This window comes from Mus pahari, chromosome 4, assembly GCF_900095145.1.
Source record: "Mus pahari chromosome 4, PAHARI_EIJ_v1.1, whole genome shotgun sequence".
Taxonomy (NCBI): domain Eukaryota; kingdom Metazoa; phylum Chordata; class Mammalia; order Rodentia; family Muridae; genus Mus; species Mus pahari.
In genome coordinates, this window is record NC_034593.1 from 599,271 (window position 1) to 614,264 (window position 14,994).

Sequence of the window (14,994 nt, forward strand, 5' to 3'; positions counted from 1 at the left end):
CAAAAGATATAAAATACCCAGAGAATAATAATTCAGTGAATTGAAGAGTAACAGCTAATGCTTGTAAATATAGAAAACACACATAGATATATTATGGAAAATGTTTTAAGATACAGGCATGGGCAACATGTATGTGTTACTGATAAAAATATAATCTATCACATTTGCCATAGAAATCAATAGAGATAATACCTAGTAAACTAGCAGGAAAGAGAGAGAGAGAGAGAGAGAGAGAGAGAGAGAGAGAGAGAGAGAGAGAGAGAGAGAGAGGAGAAACACAGTCTAGGAACACTAATTCAGGTACTTATGTAATGGAATATAATCAGACTATTATTGAAATATGTGAACATCCTTCCCTATTGCCATGTTATTCATATAGACCTACACTAGGTAAATAGAGGAAAGCAGTGTAGAATACATACACAGTGAAGTTCAACTCATCTACAAAAAAGAACAAATTATTATCATTTGAAGAATAATGGATAGAATGGAAAATCAACATGTTAGGAGCAGACTCAGAAAGAAAAGTATGGTTTCTTCTCTATGATGAACTGAGAGTGTTGTATATAATATGAAATTAAGAGAAAGCCTCTTTGAGAAAAAGAAATAGAAACTGTAGAGGCAGGAAGGGGGCTACATAAGATGATGGGATAGATTTGATCAAAGCACAATATACTTATTCCTACACATAATTATAGTATAATGACTATATAATAATTATATCTTAGATTTATATGAATGAGAGATTTTTAAAGTTTATTTGGAAAATATATTCTTTTTAATAGTTACCAAAATCTCACCAACTATTTTGGTGACAGTATAGTTATTTTTTTAAGCCTAGACAATGTCTTGTTTTATGTCATTTTTACTTATCCACCTCTAATGTTTCTACCCAACTTTTATTTCCATCTAACATGTACACTGGAGCTGAATTACACAAGTTTTACTTAACTGACTATAGTCAATTCTGGTTGATGGCATCCTAGATGTATATGCTAGTTCCTCTTTCGAGACTGTTACATCAGTAAGTGGTCCTGTCTGGCAGATCCTATATTATACATTTATACAGTAGAGGTTTCAGTTAAGTTCAGATTTAAAGTTTGGAAGATCCTCACCAGCCTCCATGCATCCTGAACAGATAATAGTTTTATTTTCAGGAAGCAAGGCATGAACTAAGCAGATTGCTAAAATATAAACAAATGCTAAACTGTATTTCCCTTGTTAAAGAAAAGTGTGTCTTTGGTAGCTTTATTTAAGCTAATACAACAGTTTAGAAAGAGAACATAGCATATGGATATTGGTGACATATATATTGTAAGAATTTTTGTTCTGTTTATGAAATCAGGAGAGCTTTTTTCTATCATTATCCAATACAGAATTTAGTCACTTTCTTTAGTGTTTTATAGTTTTCATTGTATATATTACCAATATGTCCTATTACTTACTTACATTCTAGGTATGTTATTGTCTCATGAAGCTATAGTGAATGAAAAGCTTATTATTTAGCACAGAGATTTTAGAGATAGGAGTTAAAGAAAACACACACACACACACACACACACACACACACACACACACACACACACATACAAAATGCCAGTCAATGTTTTCTTCTTACAAAGGAGATGGGGGTTGTAGAAATGTCTTTATTTCTAAGGCTTCTCATTTTACAGTTTCTTGGTGTGTGTGTGTGGGGGGGGGGTGTATGTATGTTTACACAGACACCTATTGGGACAATAATACTATGAGACATTTCTAATTCTGAGGTCAAACAGCATGAATAAAGGAGGTTGGTATTTGAGCTGATCTAGGACCTGTCTTAATTATCTAGCACTATGAAGACCTAGTACAATTACTGCCTTAAAATCTTGCACCTGAATTCTATGTGTAGCCCAGCCCTCAATACTGAATATAGCAGCTCAGTGCTAGATGTAATCTCAAACTGGAGATGGTCATGGGAAACTCTGATGTCCACATTTCTCATCATCTCAATCTGTGTCTTCAGGTCTGTGCTGAAGTCAACAAGACTACTGGGTTTACATTGATTTTAGGGTGTTTCATCTTTTAGACAGTAGAAAGGATGACTTTGGTACTTAGTACTAAAAAAATGTTTATAGGTCCATCTCAAAACAACAACAACAACAACAACAAAAACAAAAACAAAAACACACTAACAGTAAGACATCTTCTAAATTAGTTCTGCATCACATGCTACTCAGCAAGCTAAGGAGCTTAATGGCCAATCCTCTGAGTCTGTTTCCTGCACTGTTCCAGAACTTAATGTTGAGATTTACAGAGTGTAGTGTAGGTCCAACTAAGGAGATTTTTTCTTTTATTATTAGATATTTTCTTTATTAACATATCAAATGTTATCCCCTTTCTCCTTTCCCTTCCAAAAAATCCCTGTCTCCTAGTATCTCCCCCTGCTCACCAACCTAACCACTTCTGCTTCCTGTCCTGGCATTCTCCTACACTGGGACAAAGAGACTTTACAGGACCAAAAGCTTCTCCCATTGATGTCTGACAAGGTCATCCTCTACTACATATGCGTCTGGAGCCATGGGTCCTTCCATGTGTACACGTTGGTCAGTGGTTAACTCCATGGGAGCTCTGGGGGTACTGGTTGGTTCATATTTTTGTTCCTCCCATGGGGCTACAAACTCCTTCAGCTCCTTGGGTCCTTTCTCAATCTCCTCCATTGGGGACCCTGTGGTCAGTGAGAGCACCCACTTATCAGGCTCCTGTCAGCAAGCTCTTGTTGGCACCCACAATAGTGTTTGGGATTGTTAACTGTGGGATTGATCCCCAGTTGATGCAGTCTCTGGATAGGCTTTCCTTCAGTCTCTGTTCCACACTTTGTCTCTATATCTCCTCTCATGGGTATCTTGTTCTCGCTACTAAGAGGGACTTAAGTATCCACACTTTGGTCTTCCTTCTTCTTGAGTTTCATGTGGTCTGTGAATTGTATCTTAAGTATTCCAAGCTTCTGGGCTAATATCCACTTATAAGTGGGTGAATACATTGTGTATTTTTTTGTAATCAGGTTACCTCACTCAGGATGATATTTTCTAGTTGTATCAATTTGCCTAAGAATGTCATGAATTCATTGATTTTAATAACTGCTTATATTCTATTGTGTAAAAGGATCATACTTTCTGTATCCATTTCCATGTTGAGGGACATCTGGGTTTGTTCCAGATTCTGGTTATTATAAATAAGACTGCTATGAACATAGTGGAGCATGTGTCCTCTTTACCTCTTGGAGCATCTTTCGTGTATATGCCCAGAAGTGGTATTGCTGGATCCACTGATAGTACTATCTCCAATTTTCTGAGTAACAGCCAAACTTATTTCCAGAGTAGTGGTACCAGTTGGCAATCCCACCATCAATGGAGGAGTGTTCCCCTTTCTCCACATCTGGTATCACCTGAGTTATTGATCTTATCCATTCTGACAGGTGTGATGTGGAATCTCATGGTTATATTGATGTGCATTTCCCCGATGACTGAGGAAGCTGACCTTTCTCTTTGTCCCCTTGTTTTTAATTAGATATTTTCTTTATTTACATTTCAAATGTTATCCCCTTTCCTAGTTTCCCCTCTGAAAACCCCCTATCCCCTCCCCACACCCTCTTGCTGGTGAATATTTCTTTAGATGCTTCTCAGAAACATGGTATTACTCATATGAGAATTCTTTGTTTAGCTCTGTACCCCATTTTTAATAGGGTTATTTGGTTCTCTAGAGTATAACTTCTTGAGTTCTTTGTATATATTGGATATTAGCCCTCTATCAGATGAACCATTGATAAAGATCTTTTCCCAATCTGTTGGCTGTCTTTTTGTCCTATTGACAGTATCCTTTGATTTACATAAGCTTTGCAATTTTTCAAGGTCCCATTTGTCAATTCTTGAACTTTGAGCATTAAGTGTTGGTCTTCTGTTCAGGAAAATTTCCCCTGTGCCCATGAGCTCAAGCCTCTTCCCTACTTTCTTTTCTATTAGTTTCAATGTATCTGGTTATATGTGGAGGTCCTTAATACACTTGGACTTGAGCTTTGTACAAGGAGAAAAGAATGAAAAACTTTACATTCTTCTGCATACTAAATGAAAATTGAACCAGCACCATTTGTTGAAAATGCTGTCTTTTTTTCACTGGATGGTTTTAGCTCGTTTGTCAAAGATCAAGAAACCGTAGGTGTGTGGGTTCATTTCTTTGTCTTCAATTATATTCCATTGATCTACCTGCCTATCTCTGTACCTTTGAAGAATTGAGTTGGAATATTGATGGGGATTGCAATGAATCTGTAGATTGTTTGAGTAAGATGGCCTTTTATATTATGTTAATTCTGCCAATCCATCTTCTGAGATCTTTGATTTCTTTCTTCAGAGACTTGAAGTTCTCATCATACAGGTCTTTCACTTGCTTAGTTGGAGTCACACTATGTTATTTTATATTATTCGTAAGTATTGTGAAGGCTTATGTTTCCCTGAATTTCTTTCTCAGCATGTTTTGCCTTTGCATAGAAGAAGGTTACTAATGTGTTTGAATAACTTTTATAACCAGCCACTTTGCTGAAGTTCTTTATCAGGCTTAGGAGTTCTCTGGTGAAATTTTTGGAGTAACTTAAATATACTCATCTATCATCTGCAAATAGTTATAGTTTGGCTTCTTCTTTTCCAATTTTTATCCCTTTGACCTCCTTTTGTTGTCTGATTACTCTAGCTTGGACTTCAATTACTGAATTGATTAGATGGGGCAAGAGTGAGCAGCATTGTCTAGTGTCTAATTCTAGTGGGATTGCTTCAACTATCTCTCTATTTAGTTTGATGTTGGCTACTACTTTGCTGTATATTGCTTTTACTATGTTTAGGTATTGGCCTTGAATTCCTGATGTTTGTTTGGTTTAAGTATCAGAGAAATTGTGGCTGGNATCTGTCTAGAAATTGTCAGTTTCCTTCAGATTTTCCAGTTTTGTTGAATATTGGCATTTGTAGTAGGATCTGATGATTTGTTCTTTGGATTCCCTTTGTTTCTGTTGTTATGTTTCCCACTTCATTTCTGAATTTGTTGATTTGGTTATTGTCTCTGTGACCTCTCATTAGTCTGTCTGAAGATTTATCTATCTTGTTTATTTTCCCAAAAAACAGTTCCTGGTTTGACTGAGGCTATATTGTTCTTATTGTTTCTACTTGGTTGATTTCAGGCCTGAGTTTGATTATTTCCTGGCATCTACTTCTCTTCAGTGTATTTGTTTCTTTTTGTTCTAGAACTTTCAGTTGTGCTGTTAAGCTGCTATTTTATGTTCTCTCAAATCTGAGTTTTCCTCTCAGGATTGCTTTCATTGTGTCCCATAAGTTTGGGTATGTTGTAGCTCCATTTTCATTAAATTCTAAAAAGTCTTTTATTTCTTTCATTATTTCTTCTTTGACCAAGTTATTGAATAGAGTGTTGTTCAACTTCCATGTGTTTACAGGCTCTTTATTGTTATTGTTCTTATTAAAAACAAGTCTTAGGTTATGGTGATCTGATAGGATGCATAGGCTTATTTCAATCTTCTTGTATCTGTTGAGGACTGTATTCTGTCTGATTATATGATTATAGGTTCAATTTTGGAGAAGTTACCAGGAGGTGGTGTGAAGAAGGTATATTCCTTTTTTAAAAGATAAAATGTGCTATAGATATCTGCTAAATCCAAGCTCTGTTATTTTCAGTGTCACTGTTTAGTTTTTGTCCATTGATGAGAGTGAGATGTTGAAGTCTCCGACTACTATTGTGTGAGATACAATGTGTGGTTTGAGCTTTTGTAAGTTTCTTTTGTGAATGTTGGTGCCCTTGCATTTAGAGAATAGATGTTCAGAATTGAGAGTTCTTCTTGGTAGATTTTTGCCATGATGAGAATGAAGTGTCCTTCCTCAACTTTTTTGAAAAATTTAGGTTCAAAGTCGATTTTATTCAATATTAGAGTGACTACTCCAGCTTGTTTCTTAGGACCATTTGCTTGGAAAATTGTTTTCCAGCCTTTTACTCTGAGATAATGTTTGTCTTTGTCACTGAGATGCGTTTCCTATATGCAGCAAAATGTTGGGTCCTGTTTACAAATTCAGCCTTTTAGTCTATATCTTTTTATTGGAGAATTGAGGCCATTGATATTAAGAGCTATTAAGGAAAAGTAATTACTGTTTATGTTTTTTGTTATTAGAGGTGGAATTATGTTCATGCTGCTATATTATTTTTGGTTTGGTAAAAGATTATTATTTTCTTGCTTTTTCTAGGGTATAGTTTCTCTCCTTGTGTTGTAGTTTTCCATTTATTATCCTTTGAAGGCCTGGATTTATGAAAAGATATTCTGTAAATTTGGTTTTGTCATGGAATATCATGTTTTCTCCATCTATGGTAATTGGGAGTTTTGCTGGGATGGCATTTGCATTCTCTTATAGTCTATATGATATCTGCCAAGGATGTTCTGGCTTTAATAGACTCTGATGAGTAGTCTGGCATAATTCTGATAAGTCTTTCTTTACTTGTTACTTGACCCTTTTCCCTTACTGCTTTTAATATTCTTTCATAATTTTGTGCATTTTGTATTTTGATTATTATGTGATGAGAGGTATTTCTTTTCTGGTCTGTCATGCCCACCTCGCCAGCAAGGAAGACAGAACACAGGAACTCTTTCTTAAGCAGATTATTTGGGAAACGTGAATAATCTTCTGACCTTTCTGACTGACTGATTCTTCTCTTCATCTCCCTCTTCATCTGCCTCTTCATCTGCCTCTTCATCTCCCTCTTCATCTCCCCCGAGCCCTGGGATACAAGCCCTTTTATTCTTATCCACTCCAATTGCTGCAGGCCATGTCACCTCACCAGGGGCGCGGCCTCAGTCAACCAGAAGAGCAGGAACATATCATCACCAAATATGGACCTGTTTACCACAAGCTCCATAGCCAGCAGGTGCCATCTTTTAAGGTGCAGCTTCGGGTAGCCCAGGAGAGAGGCCATGGTCTCCTACACTAGTCCAATCTATTTGGAGTTCTGTAGGCTTCTTGTATGTTCATGGGCATCTCTTTCCTTATGTTAGGGAAGTTTTCTTCTATAATTCTGTTGAGGATTTTTACTGGTCCTTTATGTTGGGAATCGTCACTCTCTTCTATATCTATTATCCTATCCTTAGTATTGCTCTTCTCATTGTGTCCTGTTTTTCATCTATGTTTTGAGTTAGGATCATTTTGGATTTTTCATTTTCATTGATTATTATGTCAATGCTTTCTATGGTATCTTCTGCACCTGAGATTCTCTCTTCCATCTCTTTTATTATGTTGGTGATGTTTGCAACTATGACTCCTGATTTCTTTCCTAGGTTTTCTATCTCCAGAGTTGTTTCCCTATTTGATTCCTTTATTGTTTCTACTCTCATTTTTAGATCCTGGATGTATTTTTTTTTTCAGTTGCTTCACCTGTTTGCCTTTTCATGTAATTCTTTTTTTAAAAAAAATTTGGGTTAATAAAATATGCTTTATTAAAAATCTACGACTTCAGATATAAACCTATCATTAAAACACTTTCAAAGAAACAGCTGGAATACTCGGCCAAACTTTAAACATCATGCTTAGAAAATCTGATGTGTTAAAATTACCTATCAGATCATACATGTTTATGTGTATATTTAAGAAGCTATGATTAGGTATTTAAACAAGATGAGTAAGAGTTTGTGTCATCATTATCTCTGTCCATATAAGTATACTTTCCTTTCCTCAAGGCTCAGTCTAATTTCAGAGATGTTAGAAAGGCAATTTTAAATTATGTTCAAATTACAAAACATTTGTATACTGTACTGAGTATAGTGGAAACTCAAGCTTTTTTTCTTTTCCTTTTTCTTTTTTTTCACAGAAGTCCTGGTTCTTGGAGGAGAATCTGTAACTAGTGATGAGTTCAGGCAATCCTCAATGCATTTTAAATACTTTCTACTCACACTTACATGCAGTTTTCACTGCAAATCACAGAGTAGGAAGTTTGCTGTAAGATTTAGTCTCCTAGAAATGTCAAACGCTGCTCCCATGGAGTCTCAACAATGCAGTTGCCTAAACATGACATGAACAAAGATGACATCAGTAGACATGCATAGGTGAGAGCTCATGAGGTATGAACCTGAGATCAGAACTACAGGAAACTAAGATATGCTAATAGCAGGAGAAATAGTCTTCTCCAGGATAGAAAATACTGGTTATCCAATACTAAATGATCACTCCTGATAAAATATATATTCAAGGAACATTCTATATTTTATGGAATGACTAAGCAAGTCTTCTTAAAAATATCACTAAGTGGTATTTTTTTGTAACTATGAGTATGTGTGTAGCAACAATAAAAGTAAAAAACATTGATTAATTTTCAATTTTCATTCTTTCTTTTTTTTTTTGCCATCCTGGTATTTTTTTAAATTATTATTATATTATTTCCTTTATTTACATTTCAAATGTTATCTCCTTTCCTAGTTTCCCCTCTGAAAATCCCCTACTCCCTCTCCCTCCCCATGCTCACCAGCTCACCCACTACTGTTTCCTGGCCCTGGCATTCCCCTCTACTGGGACATAGAACTGTCACAGGACCAAGGAACTCTCATCCCATCGATGACTGACTAGGCCATTCTCTGCTATGTATACAGCTACAGCCATGAGTCCCACCATGTGTGGGACCATGTTCTTTGATTGGTGATTTAGTCCCAGGGAGCTCTGGGGTGGTACTGGTTAGTTCCTAGTGTTGTTTCTCCCAAGAACCTACAAACCCTTTCAGCTCCTTTAGTACTTTCTCTTGTTTATTCATTTGGGACTCCATGTTCTGTACAATGAGTGGCTGAGTATCCACTTCTGTATTTGTCAGGCACTGGCAGAGCCTCTCAGGAGACAGCTATATCAGGCTCCTGTCAGCAAGATTTTATTGGCATCCACAATAGTGTCTGGGTTTGGTGGTTGTTTATGTGATGGATCCCCAGGTGGTACAGTCTCTGGAGTCCTTCATTCTCTGCTGCAAATTTTGACTCTGTAACTCCTTACATGGGTATTTCGTTCCCCTTCTAAGAAGGATAGAAGTATCCATACTTTGGTCTTCTTTCTTCTTGAGTTTCATGTATTTTACAAAACGTATCTTGGATATTCTGAGATTCTGGGCTAATATCCACTTATCCGTGAGTGCATATCATGTATGCTCTTTGGTATGTGGGTTACCTAACTTAGGATGATATTCCCCTGATCCATGCATTTGTCTATGAATTTCATAGATTCATTGTTTTAATAGCTGTGTAGTAGTCATTTTTTAAATGTACCACATTTTCTGTATCTATTCATCTGTTGAGGGACGTCTGGGTTCTTTCCAGCTTCTGGCTATTATAAACAAGACTCCTATGAACATATTGGAACATGTGTCTTTGTTACATATTGTAGCATCATCTGGGTATATGTTAAGGAGCAGTTATGCTGTATATTCCCATAGTACTATGTCCAATTCTCTGAGGAACTGTCAAATTGATTTCCAGAATGTTTGTAACAGCTAGCAATCCCACTATCAATGGAGGGGTATTATTCTTTTTCCACAACCTTGCCAAGATCTGCTGCCACCTGAGATTTGATCTTAGCCATTCTGACTGGTGTGGAGTTGAATCTGAGGGTTGTTTTGATTTGCATTCTCTGATGACTAAGGATGTTGAACATTTTCATTTTGGTGATTCTCAACCATTCAGAATTCCTCAGTTGAGAATTTTTTGTTTATACCCCACTTTTAATAAGGTTATTTGGTTCTTTGGAATTTAACTTCTTGAGTTCTTTGTATATATTGCATATTAGCCCTCTATGAGATCTAGGATTGGTAAAAATCTTTTCCTAATCTGTTGATTGTCTTTTTGTCTTACTGACAGTGTCCTTTGCCTTACAGAAGCTTTGCAATTTTATGACGTCCCATTGGTTAATTCTTGATCTTACAGCACAAGCCTTTGGTGTTCTGTTCAGGAATTTTTCCCCTGTGCCCATGTGTTCAGTTCCTTCACATGTTTGGTTGTATTTTCCAGTTATTCTTTAAGTGATTTTTGTTTTTCCTTTTTAAGGGCTTCTACCTGTTTATCAATGTTCTCCTGTATTTCTTTAAAAGAGTTATTTATTTCCTTATTTTAGTCATCTAACAGCATCAGGAGATGTGATTTTAAATCTGAATCTTGCTTTTGTGGTGTGTTGGGGTATCTCACCTATGAGCCTGGGAGTGAGACCACTCCTGGGAGACCAGCTCTTTCCTGGTGGTACTTGTGTGCAGTGGGCTGCAGAACAGCCTTAGCTCTATGGTTGAGATATTTTTCTGAAAGGTTGACTGAGGGAGATTTTTCCCTTATTCCACCATTTTTTTTTATTACCTGATGATTGATATCTGTTTTTCTTTCACAAATCTAAAGTTCAGATTTGCTTGAGTAAATCTTGCCCACACTGCCTATTGTTTGTCTCCATAATTAGTACATAATTATTCTCAGAAGATCTTGTGCATTCTTTCTCAGCCCTCTGTACTCCAGGGCATCATTTCTTACATGGAATTCTGATCCCAGCAGTTTGAAATAAGAAAATAACTGTATATTTTCAGGATTTTAAATCTTATTTGTCTTCCAAGTATTCTGGGAGTAAGATGCTTCAGTTACAGGAAAAGGTTGAAATAGCTAAGGAAAGTTGTATAGTGTAAATGATTCAGTTAATGTTTTTCTACAGTTAACAACTTTTTTTAAAGTTTAAATTCCTTTTTATTTTTCGAAGGTGATTATTCTTATGTCCTTATGAAACCACCTCTTTACTTGGGCTTTGGTTCAGGTTATGGTGCAGCTCCAGCAGGTCCAAATCATGTTGCGGGTGTTTGGTTTTTCTTGGCTTCATGAGATTGATTCTTGACTACTTCCTATGAATGGTTCTGCTCATGCAGGAATGTCCTGGATATTCTTTTAAATTATCTGAACTGTGGTCAGTTTTAAAGCAACAGATATGATACTCTTTTACTATATCCTCCAAAGGCAAATTATTCCTGGCTGTATTCATAGAGTATTGTCATTGTTTTCTAGTGAATGTTACCTAAACTGTTTTCTGTTCTATATTACGTATTCTAGTTTGTTCATTATTTTTTAAATTTAGGTATCTGAAATTTAGTCAATGTTTAGAATTTAAAACATCAAAATATGTATAGTCATCATACTGTATGCAAGCAGTAGAGTATAAAGTGAGGCTCATTTCCCGACACTTGATTTTTAATTAACTTTTGATTCTGTTAGATTTTATTGGATACAATATGAATTGTTTTATGAAAACAATATCAATTATTTTATACTACCTTGTGTTCTACCTAGTCCAAGTTGAAATTATTTATAAAAGTATTGAAATTATATACATATTTTTAAAGAAAATATTGAGGTACTTTAAACTTTTTTTGGCTCTTATGTGTTGAAGTGATCAGAGTTTGATATTGCACTGTGGAAGATAATTTAAAATTATTGAAACACTTTACATATTTTAAACATACTTCAGTGGGGGAAATGACTGTGCTCTGAAAATTGCAGTGAGGATATAAAATTAGAAATCTCAAGTGCTCTGTGAATGAGTGATGGAGGGCCTGTGCTTCCCCAGCACAAAGCAACTGAAAATTACTGAAGTGGTTCAAGTGCTTTGTGTTTCCAAAAGAGATTTTAGTGTTTCCTCAGAAGTGATTCAAATATTTGAATAATTTCACAATATTGCATTCAAGCTTTTGGCCATAATGATCATTTTAGGAGTCTGTGAAAATAATGAACTTCAAAAAGGAGTCTTGAATCATATATTAAATGTTTGATGATCTTTGATTTTTGATAATCAAAATGAGTTTATATTTGAAACCAAGACACAAAATTCTGCCTAATATTCAGTAAATATGGATTTTGTGTAGGGATATGTGGAAGGGACAAGGCACAGGTTGGGAAATACTTTTGTTTTGTTCCATCTTAAAATTGGTACAAATTTTAATTTAAAACACTAGGCACACTTGAATTTTTTATAAATGATTATGAACATGCAGATAATGATAACATAATTACATATCCTAAATTACATATCTCAACCTTAAAATTGACAACAGCAATATAATATTAACATTGTTAATGCAGAATCATAGATTGAACCCATGAGCTTATTTTGGCTTTAATTCTATACATTATTTAACATAAATTCATATAAATTAATGTAAATCCATGTTGTAAATATATATGATATCATAGGATTTTGTAGATACATACTTATTTAGCAGCTACTATGTTAAAAACCTAGGTATCATGAAACATCAATGGTACATCTGTTCCCATATAGATAGAAAGAAAATAGTAATCTTGAAACAATTATTATTATTTCTTGATTAATTTTTTCCTGAAAGGATATGAAGGATAGCCAGGGTACCCCATTTCTTAAGGCTAATATCCATTCTATGAGTACATACTGTGCATGGTGTTTTGGGTCTGGGTGACCTCACTCACTATAAATATTCTCAAGTTCCATCATTTTGCATGCAATTTCATGATGTCTTTGTTTTTAGTAGCCAAATTGTATTTCCTTGTATAGATGTACCACATTATTTTTTTATCCATTCTTCAGTTGAAAAACATCTACACCATTTCCAGTGTCTGGATATTATGAATAAAGTATCTATTACATTGTTGCACAAATGTCTCTGTGGTTTAGTGGGGAGTCTTTGGGGTGCATGCCAAGAAGTGGTATTGCTGGGTCTTGAGATAGAATTATTCCCAATTTTCTGAGAAACTGCCAAATGGATTTCCAAAGTGGTTGTACAAGTTTTCACTCCCAACAGCAATGGAGGAGTGTTCCCCTTGCTCCACAATCTTGCCTTCTTTTGGGTTCTTTTGTTTAGTGTGTTTTGTCTCCTCCAACTCTGACGGGTTATCATTTGTTTTACCTTTTGTCTTTTATTATTATTATTATTATTATTGTTGTTGTTATTATTATTATTATTTATTATTATTATTAAATTCCTTAGAAGGTTCTTTATTTTCTAGTGAGAGACAGAAAGTGAATGAACCCAGATGGAAGACGAGTTAGGAGAATGAGAAAAGTAGAGGGTGGAGAAACCATAATAAGGATATATCATGATGGAAAAAATCTTTTTAAAAAATATTTTTTCATACAATCTATGCCCATAAATTTTCTCTCCATGTATCTTTATACTCCTCACATCCCTGTTCTACTAGATCCATTTCTCCTTTGTTTCCCTTGATAAAAGAGCAGGTCTCCCAGGAGGTATCACTCTATTAAGAAATAACAGGATATAACAAAACAAGGCAGAAACCGTCTTAACAGGGCTTATTAGGGCAACAGGGCAGGAGGAAAGGATCCTAAGAGCAGACAAAAGAGTCAGAGACACCCCCACTGCCATTCTGACTATTCATGGCTCATAAAAATACAACCTAACATATATGTATAGGACCTAGCATGGACAGGAGATTTCTAGATGGAAAATTGGGAAAGGGGATAATATTTGAAATATAAATAAAATATGCAAAAAAGAGGAACAGAGATAAGCAGAGAATTCTCAACAGAAGGACCTCGAATGGCAAAGAAGAACTTAAATAAATGTTCAGTTTCCTTAGTCATAAGAAGACGTCAAATCAAAATCCAATTTTCTGAGGAACCACCAAACTGATTTATAGAATGGTGGTACCAGCTTGCAATCCCAACAACAATATAGGAGTGTTCCTCCTTTTCCACATCCTTACCAGCAACTTCTGTCAAGAAAGTTTTTTTTTATTAGCCATTTTGAGAGGTGTGAGGTGGAATCTCAGGGTTGTTTTGATTTGCATTTCCCTGGTGATTAAGGATGCTGAACATATTTTTAGGTGCTTCTCAGCCATTCAGTATTCCTCAGCAGAGAATACATTGTTTAGCTCTGTACCCCATTTTAAATAGGGCTATTTGGTTCTCTAGAGTCTAACTTCTTGAGGTTGTTGAATATATTTGATATTGGCATTCTATCAGATGTAGAGGTAGTAGAGATCTTGTCCTAATCTGTTGATTTCCATTTTGTAATATCGAAAGTATACTTTGCTTACAGAAGCTTTGTAATTTTATGAGGTGCCTTTTGTCACTTCTTGATTTTAGAGCATAAGCTATTGATGTTCTTTTCAGGAAATTTCCCCTGTGACCACTTGCTCAAGGCTCTTCCCCACTCTCTGTTCTATTTGTTTGAGTGTATCTGGTTTTATGTGGGGGTCCTTGATCAACTTGGACTTGAGCTTTGTACAGGAGATAAGTATAGATCAATTTGCATTCTTCTGAATGCTAACTACTAGTTGAACCATCACCATTCGTTGAAAAGGCTGTCTTTTTTTCCACAGGATGGTTTTAGCCCTTTCTCAAAGATAAAGGTGGATATGTGTGAATTTGTTTCTGGGTCTTCAATTTTACTCCATTGATATACCAGCCTGTCACTGTACCAACACCATGTAGTTATTTTTACTACTATTGCTCTTTAGTGCAGCTTGAGGTTCGGAATGCTGATCCCCACATAATTCCTTTTATTGTTGAGAATATTTTTTTGCTATCCTGGGTTCTTTTTTATTCCAAATGGATTTTCAAATTGCTCTTTCTAGCTCTATGAAGAATTGAGTTGGAATTTTGGTAGGAATTGTATTGAATGTGTAGATTGCTTTCTGCAAGATGGCCAACTTTACAATATTAATCCTGCCAATTCATGAGCATAGGAGACCTTTCCATCTTTGGTATTGTTCCTTGATGTATTCTTCAATTTCCTTCTTCAGAGATTTGAAGTTCTTGTCATACAGATCTTTCATTTCTTTGGTTAGAGTCACACCAAGGTGCTTTAAATTGTTTGGGACAATTGTGAAGGGTGTTGTTTCCATAATTTCTTTCTAAACTTGCTTATCCTTTTTGTATAGCAAGGATGCTGATTTGTTTGAGTAAATGTAATATGTGGCCAATTTTCCCA